The sequence below is a fragment of the Otolemur garnettii genome, unplaced genomic scaffold (genome assembly GCF_000181295.1).
Source record: "Otolemur garnettii isolate 467f Iridium unplaced genomic scaffold, OtoGar3 scaffold00016, whole genome shotgun sequence".
Lineage (NCBI taxonomy): Eukaryota > Metazoa > Chordata > Mammalia > Primates > Galagidae > Otolemur > Otolemur garnettii.
In genome coordinates, this window is record NW_003852411.1 from 5,288,525 (window position 1) to 5,302,531 (window position 14,007).

Consider the following 14,007-nt stretch of genomic DNA (forward strand, 5'->3'; position numbering starts at 1 on the left):
AAAAAAAAAAAAAAAAAAAAGAAAAAAAAGAAAAAATTAGATTAAAGGCTAAAATTATTTTTTAGCCTTACTATATTAGTTTGTCTAACATGAAAAAAAAAAAACCATTCAGTGAATCGTCTTAGAATGGTTGACTTAAAATAATGTGATCAACCTTAAATATTCTCAGGCAAAATTATCATATTAAATTTAGTCATCTCATGGGAGGAATTTATGGGAGAAATTTTCTTAAGGTGAAGTATTTTATTTTCATAAATGAAATGTTTGACGTTCATAACAATCAATTACACAAAGTATTTCAGCTCTCAGATTTCCACAGCAAGTCATTAATTGGGTGGACAGCAGATCATAAATTTATCTTTATTTTAGGGCAAAAGAGCAAATATGTGATTAAATGACAATATTCTTTGAGTGATAGTTTTTGAATGAATACTATTATAAAAGCAATTGGGTTTTTATTCAAAATCTACATTCTCTACATATAAATTACTTATGCTGATTTGTGGTGCTGGATTAAGAATGGCAAGCAAGGCATGTTTATCAAGTATTAATTTAATTCTTTTTTATTAAGATCAATATGGTACAAATGGTTAAGTTACATTGCATCTCTAAGGTAAAATTCAAGTTGTAGTTGAGCCCTTCACCCAGGGGGTGTACTGTGCACCCTTATATTGTGCATGTTAGGTGAGCGCTAACCAATTCCCCCTCCCTTTTTGCTCTCCCAGGACTTGAATACACTTATATTTTTCTCTCCTGTAGCTGTGTAGTTGTTTTCCTATTGGCTTAATATTAGCATTGAGTACATTGGATATTTGCTTTTCCTTCCTTGCGATACTTTACTAAGAAGAATGTGCTTCAACTCCATCCACGTAAATGCAAAAGATGTAAAAATCTCCACTTCATTTCAGGTAACAGGTGATGAAAATTATACTAAGATGAGATTTGGGGATGGTAGATAATTTGGCAACATACTAAAAACCACAGATTGACACACTTTAAAATTATACAATTGAATAAGTGACTTTTACCTTAAGAATAAAAATTGTAATAATGCTCAGTTATCTTTTTTCATTAAAATATAAATTGTATTATTTTATTTTTTAATTTAAAGAAAGCATCATCTGTATTTGAGTTTTATCTATTTTAAATCTATGTTAAATCACATTTCTTCTTAGCAATATTTCAGGTTGGTCACAGAGTATACAAGTTCTATACTAGAATTAAGATTAACTGTTGCTAACACAGAGAATGATAAAACTCTTTCCTCATGAGTAAACTCTAATAAACTAAGCTATTATGAACAAGCATATTTCTGAAAAGGAATTACAGCAAGATTAACTCTTGTATGTTTGATAAATCAATGTCAACATTTATAGATTTTTAAATGAAACTTGTTTTGTTGTTAGTAAAAATTAATGTTGATATGTCATATCATTTTTATTTCTACCTTCAATTTCTTTTAAAATTCATATTTTTAAAGATATTGCTACAAGATAAATGCCATGGTTCAAACAAATTTAAATATTACACTTGTGCCTATGAGGGTTCTTTATGAATTTTAATTTCAATAAATAAAAACTGTAATATTTATACATTTACAAAATAATTTCTCATTACCCTTCTAATAAGCACATTTTTAACATATGAAGATAATCCACTGGGCTTTGACATCTGTATATGGTTTTCAAAATCAAATAATCATTCCAAATAAGATTAAACTGGTAGAGAATAAATTTATTTTTATTCATTCATGCATTCTATCCTTTTTAAAAATAATTTGATGAGAAAAATATTGGTGAGAATGATGGAGATGAAACAGTAACCAAGCCAAATCAGGCCCTTTTATTAATGGTATTAAAAGCTGAAAGGAAATAGGCAGTGAAACATCTGATTAGGGTGCCCTAGATATGTTTTGCACTTATGTTTTTTCTCTTTTTAAAATTGATTCCTAGTCATTGTACATATTGATAAGCTGCAGGTGATATTTTGATACCTACCTACAAAGTGTTCCAATCAGATCAGGGTAATTAGGATATCCATCTCCTCAAACATTTATCATTTTTTGTGTTAGAAACATTCCAAATTTTTTCTTTTAGATATTTCGAAATATACAATAAATCATTGTTAACTATAGTTGCCCTACTGTTCAGTGGAACGCAGGGATATATTCTTTCCAGCTGTATTTGTCTACTCATTAATGCATCTCTCTTCATCATCCCTCCGACCTAACTTTCTCAACCACTGACAACCACCATTTTCTCACTTTCTCCTTGAGATGATTTTTTTAGCTCCTACATTAAGTGAAAACATGGGATATTTGTCTTCTTCTGTCTGGATTATGTCAGTTAATATACCTTCCAGTTCCATATAGCCTCAAGTTCCTTCCTTCTTTTTTAATGGCCAGATTCAGTTGTGTATATTACTATATTTTCTTTATCTATTCATCCCCTGATGGACACTTAGGTTGATACTATACCTTGGCTGTTTTGAACTGTGTTCCAATAACATCAAGAAATACCAGAGAGAGGACCTGACATTTTCAAATTGAGCCGTGTTAGCCAAGTTCTGCTTCATAATGAGGAGGATATGGCTTCAAGTAGTTAATGTAAATAACTTAAAGATACTAATAATTATAATAAAGAAACATTTTAAGAAGAAAAATATTCACTACTCGATTGATAGATTTTAACAGAGTAAATAGATTATGTTTTTGCAAGCCAGAGTAATTGCTAGTGGAGAAATGATTTTAATTCTTTAAAAAAAAGAAAAAGAAGACAGATCAGGCAGACTGAATCCTTCTGACAGAAGATATGTTCTGTGGGAAAGATAGATCAAAGAAGACATATTAGGGAAAACTAATTGCAGGAAGTTAGTAGACTGTCAGAATTTTAAAATATACTTTTTTGAAAATACAGGTAAAAATTAATATGTACTTATATGCTGTAGCAGTTAAAATGACATATAATTAAGAGACATATAATGTCACCACAGGAAGAGTTGTAGAAGCAATGAATTGATAATATGCTCAGAGTTTAATAGAATGTTTTATTTTTATTGTGCCATTTTCAAAGAATATAATAAATTGAGCTTTTAAAATTGTATTTAGAAACAATTCAATAATAAATATTGATGGATTATGAATTATCTACCAGAACTGACCCCAAATAATCTATGACCTTACTTTGGTGAATTATTCTAATACTTTATTTTTTGAGACACAGTCTCACTATATTACCCTTGGTAGAGTGTTGTGGCATCACAGCTCATAGTACCTCAAACTCTTGGGATTAAGCGATTCTCTAGCTTCAGCCTCCCAAGTAGCTGGGACTACAGGCACCCACCACAACACCCGGCTATTTTTTTTTGTTGCCATTGTCATTGTTGTTTAGCAGGCCTGGGCTGGGTTCAAACCCTTCAGCCTCAGTGTATGTGACCGGTGCCCTCACCACTGAGCTATAGGTGCTGAACCTTATTATTTTTATTTGAAAGATATATGCTAATATTTCTTACCATTAAAGTCTCCACTATGTACATTTATCTTAATCTCTCTTAGAAATATTTTTATAATGTATGCTCATCATATTGATGAATAATTAAATATGAGCATCTGTAAATTGGTAAACATGGTAAAACAGAAAATCTAAAAGAATTAAGAATGTTTTTCTTATTAATAGTTTCCTTTTCTTTACCAATAGGGACCAATTTTACAGAAAGTTATATTAGATTACAGTACATTTACAGCATGCAATGATACACATTGCCAATTCTTAATATCATTGGGATTAGTGTAAAATTGGGTCAGTATCAAATATTAGTAATTAAAAATGCTTGTGCCTTGTAAAACAAATGCATAATTCTAAGGGATCTAATTTTTCATGTCTTCATTTAATGTAAGCCTTCCCCAAGTGATTTACTTGTGTCCTGAAAAATGTATACATATAAAATCCTATACTGTCTCTGCTATTCTGAAGAGGTTTATATTGAATAATCTCTAACATATGGTCCAGTATTTATGAAATAATTGTTTCGTGGGGAGGGGGACAAAGTCTCACTTGGTCGCCCTCGGTAGAATACTGAAGCATCATAGATCACAGCAACTTCTGCTGGGTGTTTTGGCTCACACCTGTAATCCTAGTACTTTAGGAGTCCAAAGTGGGTGAATCACCTGAGCTCACAAGTTCAAGACCAGCCTGAGCAAGAGCAACACCTCCATCTCAAAATATATATATATAGCCTGGCATTGTGGCAGGCACCTATAGTCCCGGATACTTGGGAGGCTGAGGCAAGAATATCACTTTGGCCCAAGAGTTTGAAGTTGCTGTGAGCTGTGATGCCACAGGCATGCTACTGAAGGTGACAAAGTAAGACTCTGCACCCCCCCCCAAAAAAAAATAATCACGGCAGCATCAAACTCCTGGTCTCAAGTAATCCTCTTGCCTCAGCCTTGCAAGTACCTGGACTACAGGAACCTGCCAAAACGTCCAGCTAGTTTTCCTATTTTTAGTAGAGATGGGGGTTTTGCTCTTGCTTAGGCTGATCTAGAACTCCTGAGTCAGGCGATCCACCTGTCTTGGCCTCACAGAGCACTAGTGTTACCTGAATTTCTTTCTTCAGAAGGTCCTTGGTCTCAGAGATCTAAAGAATGAGCTCACAGACCACAGATATTTGGTAAGATAGGATTTATTAGCCAAAGTGAAATACAGAAAAAGCACCAGAGCGCCTGGCAGAGGAAAAGACCCAAGTCCGGAAAATCTCTTCTCTGCCTGGATTCTTTGTCTAGGGGTATATACAGTTGCATGGGATTTTGTGGTTATCTTTGGTCAGGACTTGGTAACAAATGAACAGATACAGTCCCTCCCCATAAGGGCAAAGTGAATGAGCCATTCCCTTCATGAAATTGCCCAGGCCTAGGAACTGGACATCACGGTCACTCTCAGCCTCAGAAGTTGTGTGTGCGCTGCAGAGGGCAGTCCCACGCTGGTTGGCACTGGACTCTGAAATAAGGGGAAAGAAAGGGTTGCTGGGACAGCAGTGTGGGCTGGGTCATGGTCTCCCTCAATTTCCTAGAGAACTCTGGGCTTTGGCTATGCTAGCCCCTCTCCGAGGCACTTGGTTCTCCAGCCTTCACCTCCACGCGTCCAGCCGCACCAACACTCCTGGGAGCCACAACATGGCAAGGCAAAACGAGCGGCAGGCCTTCCCAGGCAGCCTGGTGCTGGCAGAGCTGGGGCGCCACCTGCCCTGTATCACTAGGATTACAGGTGTGAGCAGCTGTACCTGGCCTATGGAATGAAATTTGATATTCAATTTATTGCCCAGTGGAAATAGTGGAATTAGATATTTAAAAACTTAGATTATTTTCCTTATCACACCTGTCATTATTAATTACTGAAGAACCCAAATCAAATGAAAATATTCTTTGCATATTTTATGTAAGCTCTCCAAATCTTTCTAAAATTAATTCAGTTCAATAATAAATCAGTTCAGTGAGGGAAACAGGAATAGTATTTGTGCCTTTCAAATTAAAGAAATCAAAGAAAAAAAGCTGTTTTGAAACTAAATTACATGGTTATTATGTAGAACTACTTCAGTTAGAATTACAATATAGGCTCAGGGCCTGTGGCTCAAGTGGCTAAGGCACCAGCCACATACACCTAAGATGGTGGGTTCGAATCCAGCCTGGGCCACCAAACAATGATGGTTGCAACCAAAAAAAAAGCCAGGCATTGTGGTGGGCGCCTGTGGTCCCAGCAACTTGGGAGGTGGAGGCAGGAGACTTGCTTTGAGCCCAGGAGTTGGAGGTTGCTGTGAGCTGTGATGCCACAGCACTCTACCCAGGGGGACAGCTTGAGGTTCTGTCTCAAAAAAAAAGAATTACAATATCAAAACATTTTGATTTCTGTGAAAATCGTAAAACATATTCATATATAATATATAAAATATTTTAACTTTATAATTCATGTTTACTAACATTCAGATTTATATTCAAATTCATTTAATCATATTTGTGTATTTACATGTAAAAAGTCTATTTTAAGCTATTTCAAATATACTCATGTATTTTTCAGAGAAAAAATTATTATACAAACTCCTCTATTTTAATCACATTTACAAATAAAATTTACATATTTCATTCTAACTTAGCTGAAGTTATATTTTTATATTAGTCCAAATTTTAACTACATTCTGGTAGGGTGGAAACATGCACCTAAAATAAACTTTAAAAGACAAAAATACAACATATCTTTAAAATATGACAGCACAAAATCACGAAAATATTCAAAACCAATCTGTTTCATGTCAGCTATTTCATTATTAGTAGGTAATAAAAAGTATGGTCCTATGAAATTCCAGGAGGACTTTGAAATGCTATTTCTAAGTCATAAAATTAGTGTCATACATTTTTAACATTGTCACAAGATTTATCCATACAAAATCTTTCTGAAATAGAGTACATTCTTAAAATATATTTTATTTTTTAAACCTGAAAGGATGAAGAAATGAAACTAAGTGTGCTCCCAGAATGTGATGAAGATAGCTTCCCTGGCCAAAGAGATTGTGTCTTTTTTTTTTTTTTTTCTTTTTTCAGTTTTTGACCAGGGCTGGGTTTGGACCCACAACCTCTGGCATATGGGGCAGGTGCCCTACTCCCTGAGCCACAGGCACCACCCATTGTGTCAGTTTGTTTTTGCCACAGCTTCATTATTTATAAAAATGTAGAAAAAGAATAAACATTTATCAGGTTTCTTCTATGTGCCAAACATTATTTTATATCTACCTATCTATCTATCTATCTATCTCTATATATATTTACTTATCTATATCCGTATATATATATACATTTACTTAGGATTAATGTAAGGGGACACATTATTAGGTTCCATTGTTTATGTTTGTTAGGAATAGTCCTAGCTGCATTTGAGCCCTTCACCCAGAAATTGGACATTATACTCACACATAGTATTCAATAAGTGGGAGCTTACTGAGCCCCTTCTGCCCACCCTCCCTCCAACTTTCTTGAATTTAATTATGTTTCTCCTCTCATGTGGGCTTGTAGTTGTTCATCTACTAACTTCAAATTAGTATTCTATATATGGCATGATTGTTTGTCTGTTTGTTTGTTTTGACTATTTCTAGACCTTTATTTCTCTGTGAAAAGGGTCAAAAAAGAGAGGGTGGAGCAAAAAAATAAAAATGGCACAGTTGACCCCACCCCAGAAAAAAACAGTGTGAGGGTAGAAAGGAAGGTGAAGTATATGGAGGAGGGTTTCCGCATTACAGCAGCAGGAGCCAGTGACCTGGGATGCTCACATCTCTCCCCAAGGTAGGCAGAGTGGCCCCTTCCTCCTGGGTTGCCATCCTGTCCTACCTTATGCTCCACTACTCCTTGGGGACGTGGACAGTGAGCAGTCTTCCCGGGCTGGAAAGAGGAGGAAGCATGCAGGAGAAGAAGTCTGGGGTCAGACTATGCACAGGGAGTAACAGCCAAGTGCCCTCAGTGCCTCCCTGAGGAAGAACTTGGGGAGGTTGTTAGGTTGTAGGGTGGACACCAGAGTTGGCTCCTCATCCAGTGTCAGGTGAGAGACAGAACAGTCAGAGCCTCCTGTGCAGAGTACTTGACGTCCACATCCTGGTCCTGGGTCAGCTTCTCTAAAATGGGCTTGACTTCACTCTGCAGGGTGCTATTGTCCAGGATGGGCCCTATCTTCTGCAGGGACTTGTCCACATTGAAGTGGACATTGGCAACCGGGTCTCCAGCCATACACAGGAGAGTGGGCAGCGTATGCTTGATCATGATGCCCTGCCCACAGACTTCGGACAGCATATTGATACAGAAGAGCATGGTCATGTGGAGCAGGTATTTGGGGTCTCCAGACATGGCCAAGACCTTGGGGATGATAGTGGAATGGGCCCACTCTTTTAATTCCATCCAAGTAAATACAAAAGATGTAAAATCTCTATTTTTTCAAAGTACAATATAAATACAATACAGTACAATGTCTGTAAATATCTATTAATTTTTCAAAAGTGAACAAACCCATAATTAATTTTCTAAAGCCCTCAAGCAAAAAGAGAAGAATAACCTTAAGCAATTCCCAAGCCTAACTGTAATTCAGAAGTGTCCCTTGTGTCACCTTTCTGTGATGGCATCCCAAAGGGTAACCTTCAAGTACCAAAGATAAATCCTCACTACTATAAGCATTTATCTAAAACTGATTACATGGGGTGTGTTCTTTTGTGTTTTGTACCTCCCTTTCTGATATATTTGTGAGCTTTATTCATAAAATTCAATAAAATTGTATCCAGTTCATTTTTGTTATGTAATATTTCACTAGTAAATATATCATGATTCACTTATTCAGTCTGGTGTTCAGTGGAATTTGTTTAATTTCTAATTTCTGGCTATCAAAATAGTGCTCATATCAATATCCTTCAACCTATGTTATTGTAAAGATTTGTTTCTGATGATTATATACGTACATGATAATGGTAGGGCTCTAAGATGTGCATACAGTAAGCTTTAGTGTATGTTACTAAACCACTTAAAGTGCCTTTCTGTACATTCTCAGCAGGAGTGTATGCAAGTCCATTATATTAATAATATGTGTGTGCTTATAAAATATTACATAATTTATAGTACATACTATAAAAGATTATACATATATATAGTACTTTTGGACCAGCAATTCTATGAGATAAATATTTTTATCATTATTATATACAAATATAAAATTAGTGCTAGCACACTTCTGAGTGACTCATCCAAGTCACCTAACTAATAACATATTAATATTCACAACAAAAACTTTCTGATACCCAGGCTATACTTTTTATAAGAGTAATGGAAAATTGCTTGAGTATCTGTCTTGAATCTAGCGGATAAAAAGACCTTCTTTGACTCCTCTGCTGAAGTGTATTCTTCAGGGGTCAAAAAGGTTTAGTTGATGACAATACTGTAATTTCTCACAAGGTCGCCATAAGATAGATAAAGCATTCTATGAGTGTGTGGACCACAAAATGCAGACTGTGCCCTGGTGATAAAATTGAAAGTAACTTAAAGTCAATTACTTAGTTTAAATACGGGAGCTTTGTTTCACTTATATAACAATATTGTTTGTAAATTTAAAGACCATTTATCTTTTGTACCTTGTTGAAACCATAGCGCATCTTCAGTTTGTGAGGAAAAAATCTACTGAACAGGTTACCAAATAACTTCAGGTTAGTTAGAGAGTTACCAACTCTAACTAACTCTACTGAACAGGTTACCAACTAACGTATAAAAGAAATGATATTATTAGAAAACCATCATTGTGAAAAATGTATGCAATTACAGAATTGAGAATGATCACAAATGCTAACTCACTGAATAATTGAAAATCAGGAAATTTGTAAGATGCCCAAATATGATTGTACAAGACTAACAGTTTTTTTGAAGGGGGAAGAAACTGTTCTGTATGAAGACCTGAATTGTCAGTCACTACTTTAACTGTCTGATCAATACTAGAATATCCATGAGTGGGAATTGTCATATTATGTGTGCCTTGTTATGACATAATGTGTAGAACACTGTATCTTACCTACGGAGATGTCATCAAGTACAATCAACCTAAATTTAATTATTTTAGAAACAATCATATAAATCCAAATTGTAGAAAAGTCCACAGAAAACTAGTCTTATCGCTTTAAAGAGAAGATATGTAATTTATTTTAAATATGTAATTTAAAAATATGGTGCGACTGTTAGGTTAATGAGCTTAAAACAAAATGCAATGTATGAAACTTGTCTGTATTTAAGGCTGATCGTAGGCAAAGAAATGAGCATAGTGAGAAAAATGTATACAATAAATTAAGTCCCTGCTGTTCACATTACTTTTACCAAATTCATAACTTGTTTCTATCTCCAGTGAAGCACCAAAGGGAGCAAGGAAAACTAAATTCTTAATGTCTGCCAAATTTATGAGCATACAGGGGATTAGATATAAACATTACATAAGCTTTCCAATGGTGCCAAAACTCCTTGAATTTTTATTTCTGGGGGGAAAGAAAACAAAACTATTTTATTCTTTTGTGTGCTGTGTGGTTCATACTTTCAGATTGATTGGCACAATCATTGTTGGTTAAATTTGACTACACCTAACATAAAAAAATAGTAAAACTTTATTGTACCAGAAGTGTATGCATGGCGTATAATGGCTTTCTAAATATGTATATGCAATATTAAAACACAATGGTCATGTAAAAACTAATTTCATTATCCTAAATTTTGCAATTTATTAACATCATTCCTTTTCCTTAAGTATCCAAAAATATATATTGATATTTGATATATATTGATTGAATAATCACATTCATTTATATTTACATTCAGATATATTACTAATTTATATGAATATTTAATTTTTCAGCCCTAGTTTCTGCATCACGCTTAACCTTAAAGTCAGATTGTCATGCATGTGTCCAGTGACATTTTTCTACCAGGCCCTGTTCTGATTCTTGCGTATGAGTCAGTATTTAGAATCCAGATCATTTGCTGATTCGTAGCTGTACCTGGGATATTGTTATCTTGTAGTAGGAAATATCTCCATAGATTCCACAGTTCTTCCTAATAATATTCAGTCTCACCACTTGCTAATTACCGAACAGCTGTTTGATATGATTTATAGTCATCTGAGTCTTCAAAATATCATTAATTAAAGTAACTTGAAAAATTCTAAAGATTACCAAGCTTATTACTTAAGGAGGAAATTGAGGTTATTGAAAATTGACTATTCTGATCTCATGTCTCTTTATGGCCCTAAAGTTACCTATCAACTTGCCATTATATCCTTTTCTATGAATACCATCGTGGATAGTACTTCTGCCCTGTGTTTATAATCATACATTCTTCTATTTTAACATCTATCCTTTAAATATTCTTATCTATATCAGTTGTATTTTCAGTCCTTCTCTACTTCCTTCTTTCTTTCAGCTTAAATAGTATACTAAGTTAACCTCAGCCCTCTGGTGTTACAGATAATTCTATGTTTTTCACACATAATATTTAAATTCCTCTCTGAACAGCAGGTTTATTATTCATTGTCAAGAAATTTCTGTTTTTTTAATTTAATTTTTTTTTTTTGAGGCAGAGTCTTACTTTATTGCCCTCGGTAGAGTGCCGTGGCATCACACAGCTCACAGCAACCTCCAGCTCTTGGGCTTAGCTAATTCTCTTGCATCAGCCTCCCGAGTAGCTGGGACTACAGGCACCCACCACAACACCTGGCTATATTTTTTTGTTGTTGTAGTTTGGCTGGGGTAGGGTTCGAACCAGCCACCCTTGGTATATGGGGCCGCACCTACTCACTGAGCCACAGACACCGCCCTAAATTTTAATTTTTTATCTTTTTTTTTCTTTCTTTTTTTGAGACAGTCTCACTCTGTCACCCTGGCTAAAATGCCCTGGCGTCATAGCTCACAGCAACTTCAAACTCTTGGGTTTAAGCAATCTCTTGCCTCAACTTCCCAAATAGCTGGGCCTACAGGCACCCACCACAATCCTGGCTAGTTTTTACAGTTTTAGTAGAGATGGGGTATCACTCCTCTTCAGGCTGGTGTCAAACTCTAAAGCACAGATGATCACCTGTGTCAACCCCCCAGAGGGGTAGGATTACAGGTGTGAGGCACTGTGCCTGTCCAAGAAATTTGTATGAATCTTAAAATAGATTCTCCCAATGATTTATAACCTTATGAGTGAAATTATTTACTATGAATTGTTATTCCTTTTTTCATGGTTACTGGCTCCACACCAAATATAATAGTTACATATATATGAATTAATGTAATAAAAGTGGATGTTAGTATTTACATACTGAGTATAAATGTGTATTACATGTATGAGTGCTTATAATCAGTATATGCGTGTAATCAAAAACATATCTGACATTTGGAGAAATCTGATTTTATAAATAAATCTAACTGTATTTTATTTTAAAAAGACAAGCGTACAAGCCTTCCATAGGTTTAGGGAGATAAACCATTATAAACTTTCCTCAGTTGCCTTTGAACATTGTCTTCCTTTTATTTTAACCTGGTACCCCATTTCAGACACTGCTTCTGCTGTGGCCTTGGCAAGTGTTAGGTACACACTCCTCTCTATTACCGGATACCCTGTTCAGCCTCATTTTCCCTTCTTTGCAGACAGCTCCACTCAGTTTAATTTTTGAATCATCAGGTGATCATGCTCAGTCTACCTTGTTGTCCTCACTCATAATCTCCTAAAACACAGGTTAAACTAACCTTCTCGTGTGTTAGAAATTGTAGTTACTAGAGCAATTTCACTCTCTCCAACACTGATGTCATCATGGTTCTTGGTAATCCTCCATGACCTCTCGCCCAGTGTCCCATTTATCTCCCATCAACCTCTTACCTACACTTTTTCATTGCTGGTAACTACAAGCTTCTCCTAATCTCAAGTATAGTAGATTCCTCTGCTACTTACTTTCAGCAGCTCATCTCCCATGACATTGCAAATCAAATGATGCATGCAGTGATGCTTTTATTGTTATGAAATAAAAAAATTCTCTCTATGTTTTGAGATGCAAATTATCTCTGTTTGTGTCTGTTGCATCTGGTTCCACTGCTCTTCTGCTTCTGTGGACAAACTGTTACTATTATTGGCTAATGCCACTGCTCTGGTTACACTAGATGTCATTGTCATTGATCTACTCAATGAAATAAAGTGATTCAACTCATTCCCTTTTGCATTCATAAAATTCCTTCTCCATCAATATATCCCATAAGTATATTAATAAGGAATACTTTTTCCAATATTCAGAAAAATTTAAAGAAATATGGTGATGGTTTCCCTTCAGAATAGCATCTCATTTTCTGCTTTACTTTATAGCAAAACCCAACTAGGAATTAACTATACATTCTGATTTTAATTCCCTCCTCACTTTCATCACTACAGTTCCTTTAGAATTTCATATTTAGTTTGCAAAGAAAATCAATCAGTCATGGTCAACAGTGAGTGCCATTTTGCTAAATCTAAGGTTATGTCTCAATTTACATTTTACTTGAATATACTATATTCTTTGAAATATGTTTTTTTTTCCTCATGGTTTCTAGACTATCACACATTGATGGTTTTCCAGTCTCCTTTCTGGGTACTCTGCTTGGCTGATTCTGGATGAGACATTGACAGTGAATGGCAGGAGGTAAATCCATCTCAATTTCAATTATAAATAACATACAAGCATTATTTTCTCTCTATTGTTCAAAAAGTAGGAAGGAATATAACTCATGGCAGAAAATATTGTAAAATTGAGTCCCCATGATTTTTATGGTTCATTTCTTTCTTCAATTTTATGGTGTGATTGAGTGAAAACTTACTAAATATGTTTCAAATAACACACTCAGAATCATAGAAGGAAAAATACCTATTTCTTTAAATTGTTTATTTAAACATTACTAATAGAATAAGAAATCCAATTTAATCACATTTATTTAATCTCAGATAATCAATTAATTCATGTACTTTCTCTCATTTAATTCAATATGATGTGATTGAAGCAATTTTTTTAAAGTTAGAGACAGATTGTTTTGAATAGGCAAAGAGGTCAACTCTCATGCTAATATTAAATAAAAACCAAACATGATCCCTGATTTCACACTTACAGCATAACCATATCTAAGCATGATGTTTGTCCTAGGATGAATTATAGTTAAGTCTAATGGCATGTTTGATTCCATGGATTATATTCACTGCTATACTCGAGCATTAAATCTTTAAATAACTATATCTTGAAAATTTTATATCTAACAATTATTTATTTGACTTATCACAGGGAAATAAGAGAAATACATGGTTGGCAAACAAGTTAAACCTACTACTGAACACTACATTCACTTTAAATTTCTTAGAAAAAGATCCCACAGTTGTACTAAAGGTTCATTAGACTTAATAACAAATTGAGGCAAATTTGTTAAAGATATCGATCTGGATTCAGAAGTCCTGGATTTGCATCC

General features: G+C 34.8%; 1 pseudogene across 1 annotated transcript; it reads right to left on the reverse strand.

Annotated features, from left to right (window-relative positions):
- Nucleotides 1–7,460: 7,460 nt before the first annotated feature.
- LOC100957397 lies at nucleotides 7,461–7,912 on the reverse strand (annotated as a pseudogene). Its single transcript, XR_001161084.1, has one exon. The product of XR_001161084.1 is annotated as a serine/threonine-protein phosphatase 2A 65 kDa regulatory subunit A alpha isoform pseudogene (transcript).
- Between the last annotated feature and the right edge of the window lie 6,095 nt (nucleotides 7,913–14,007).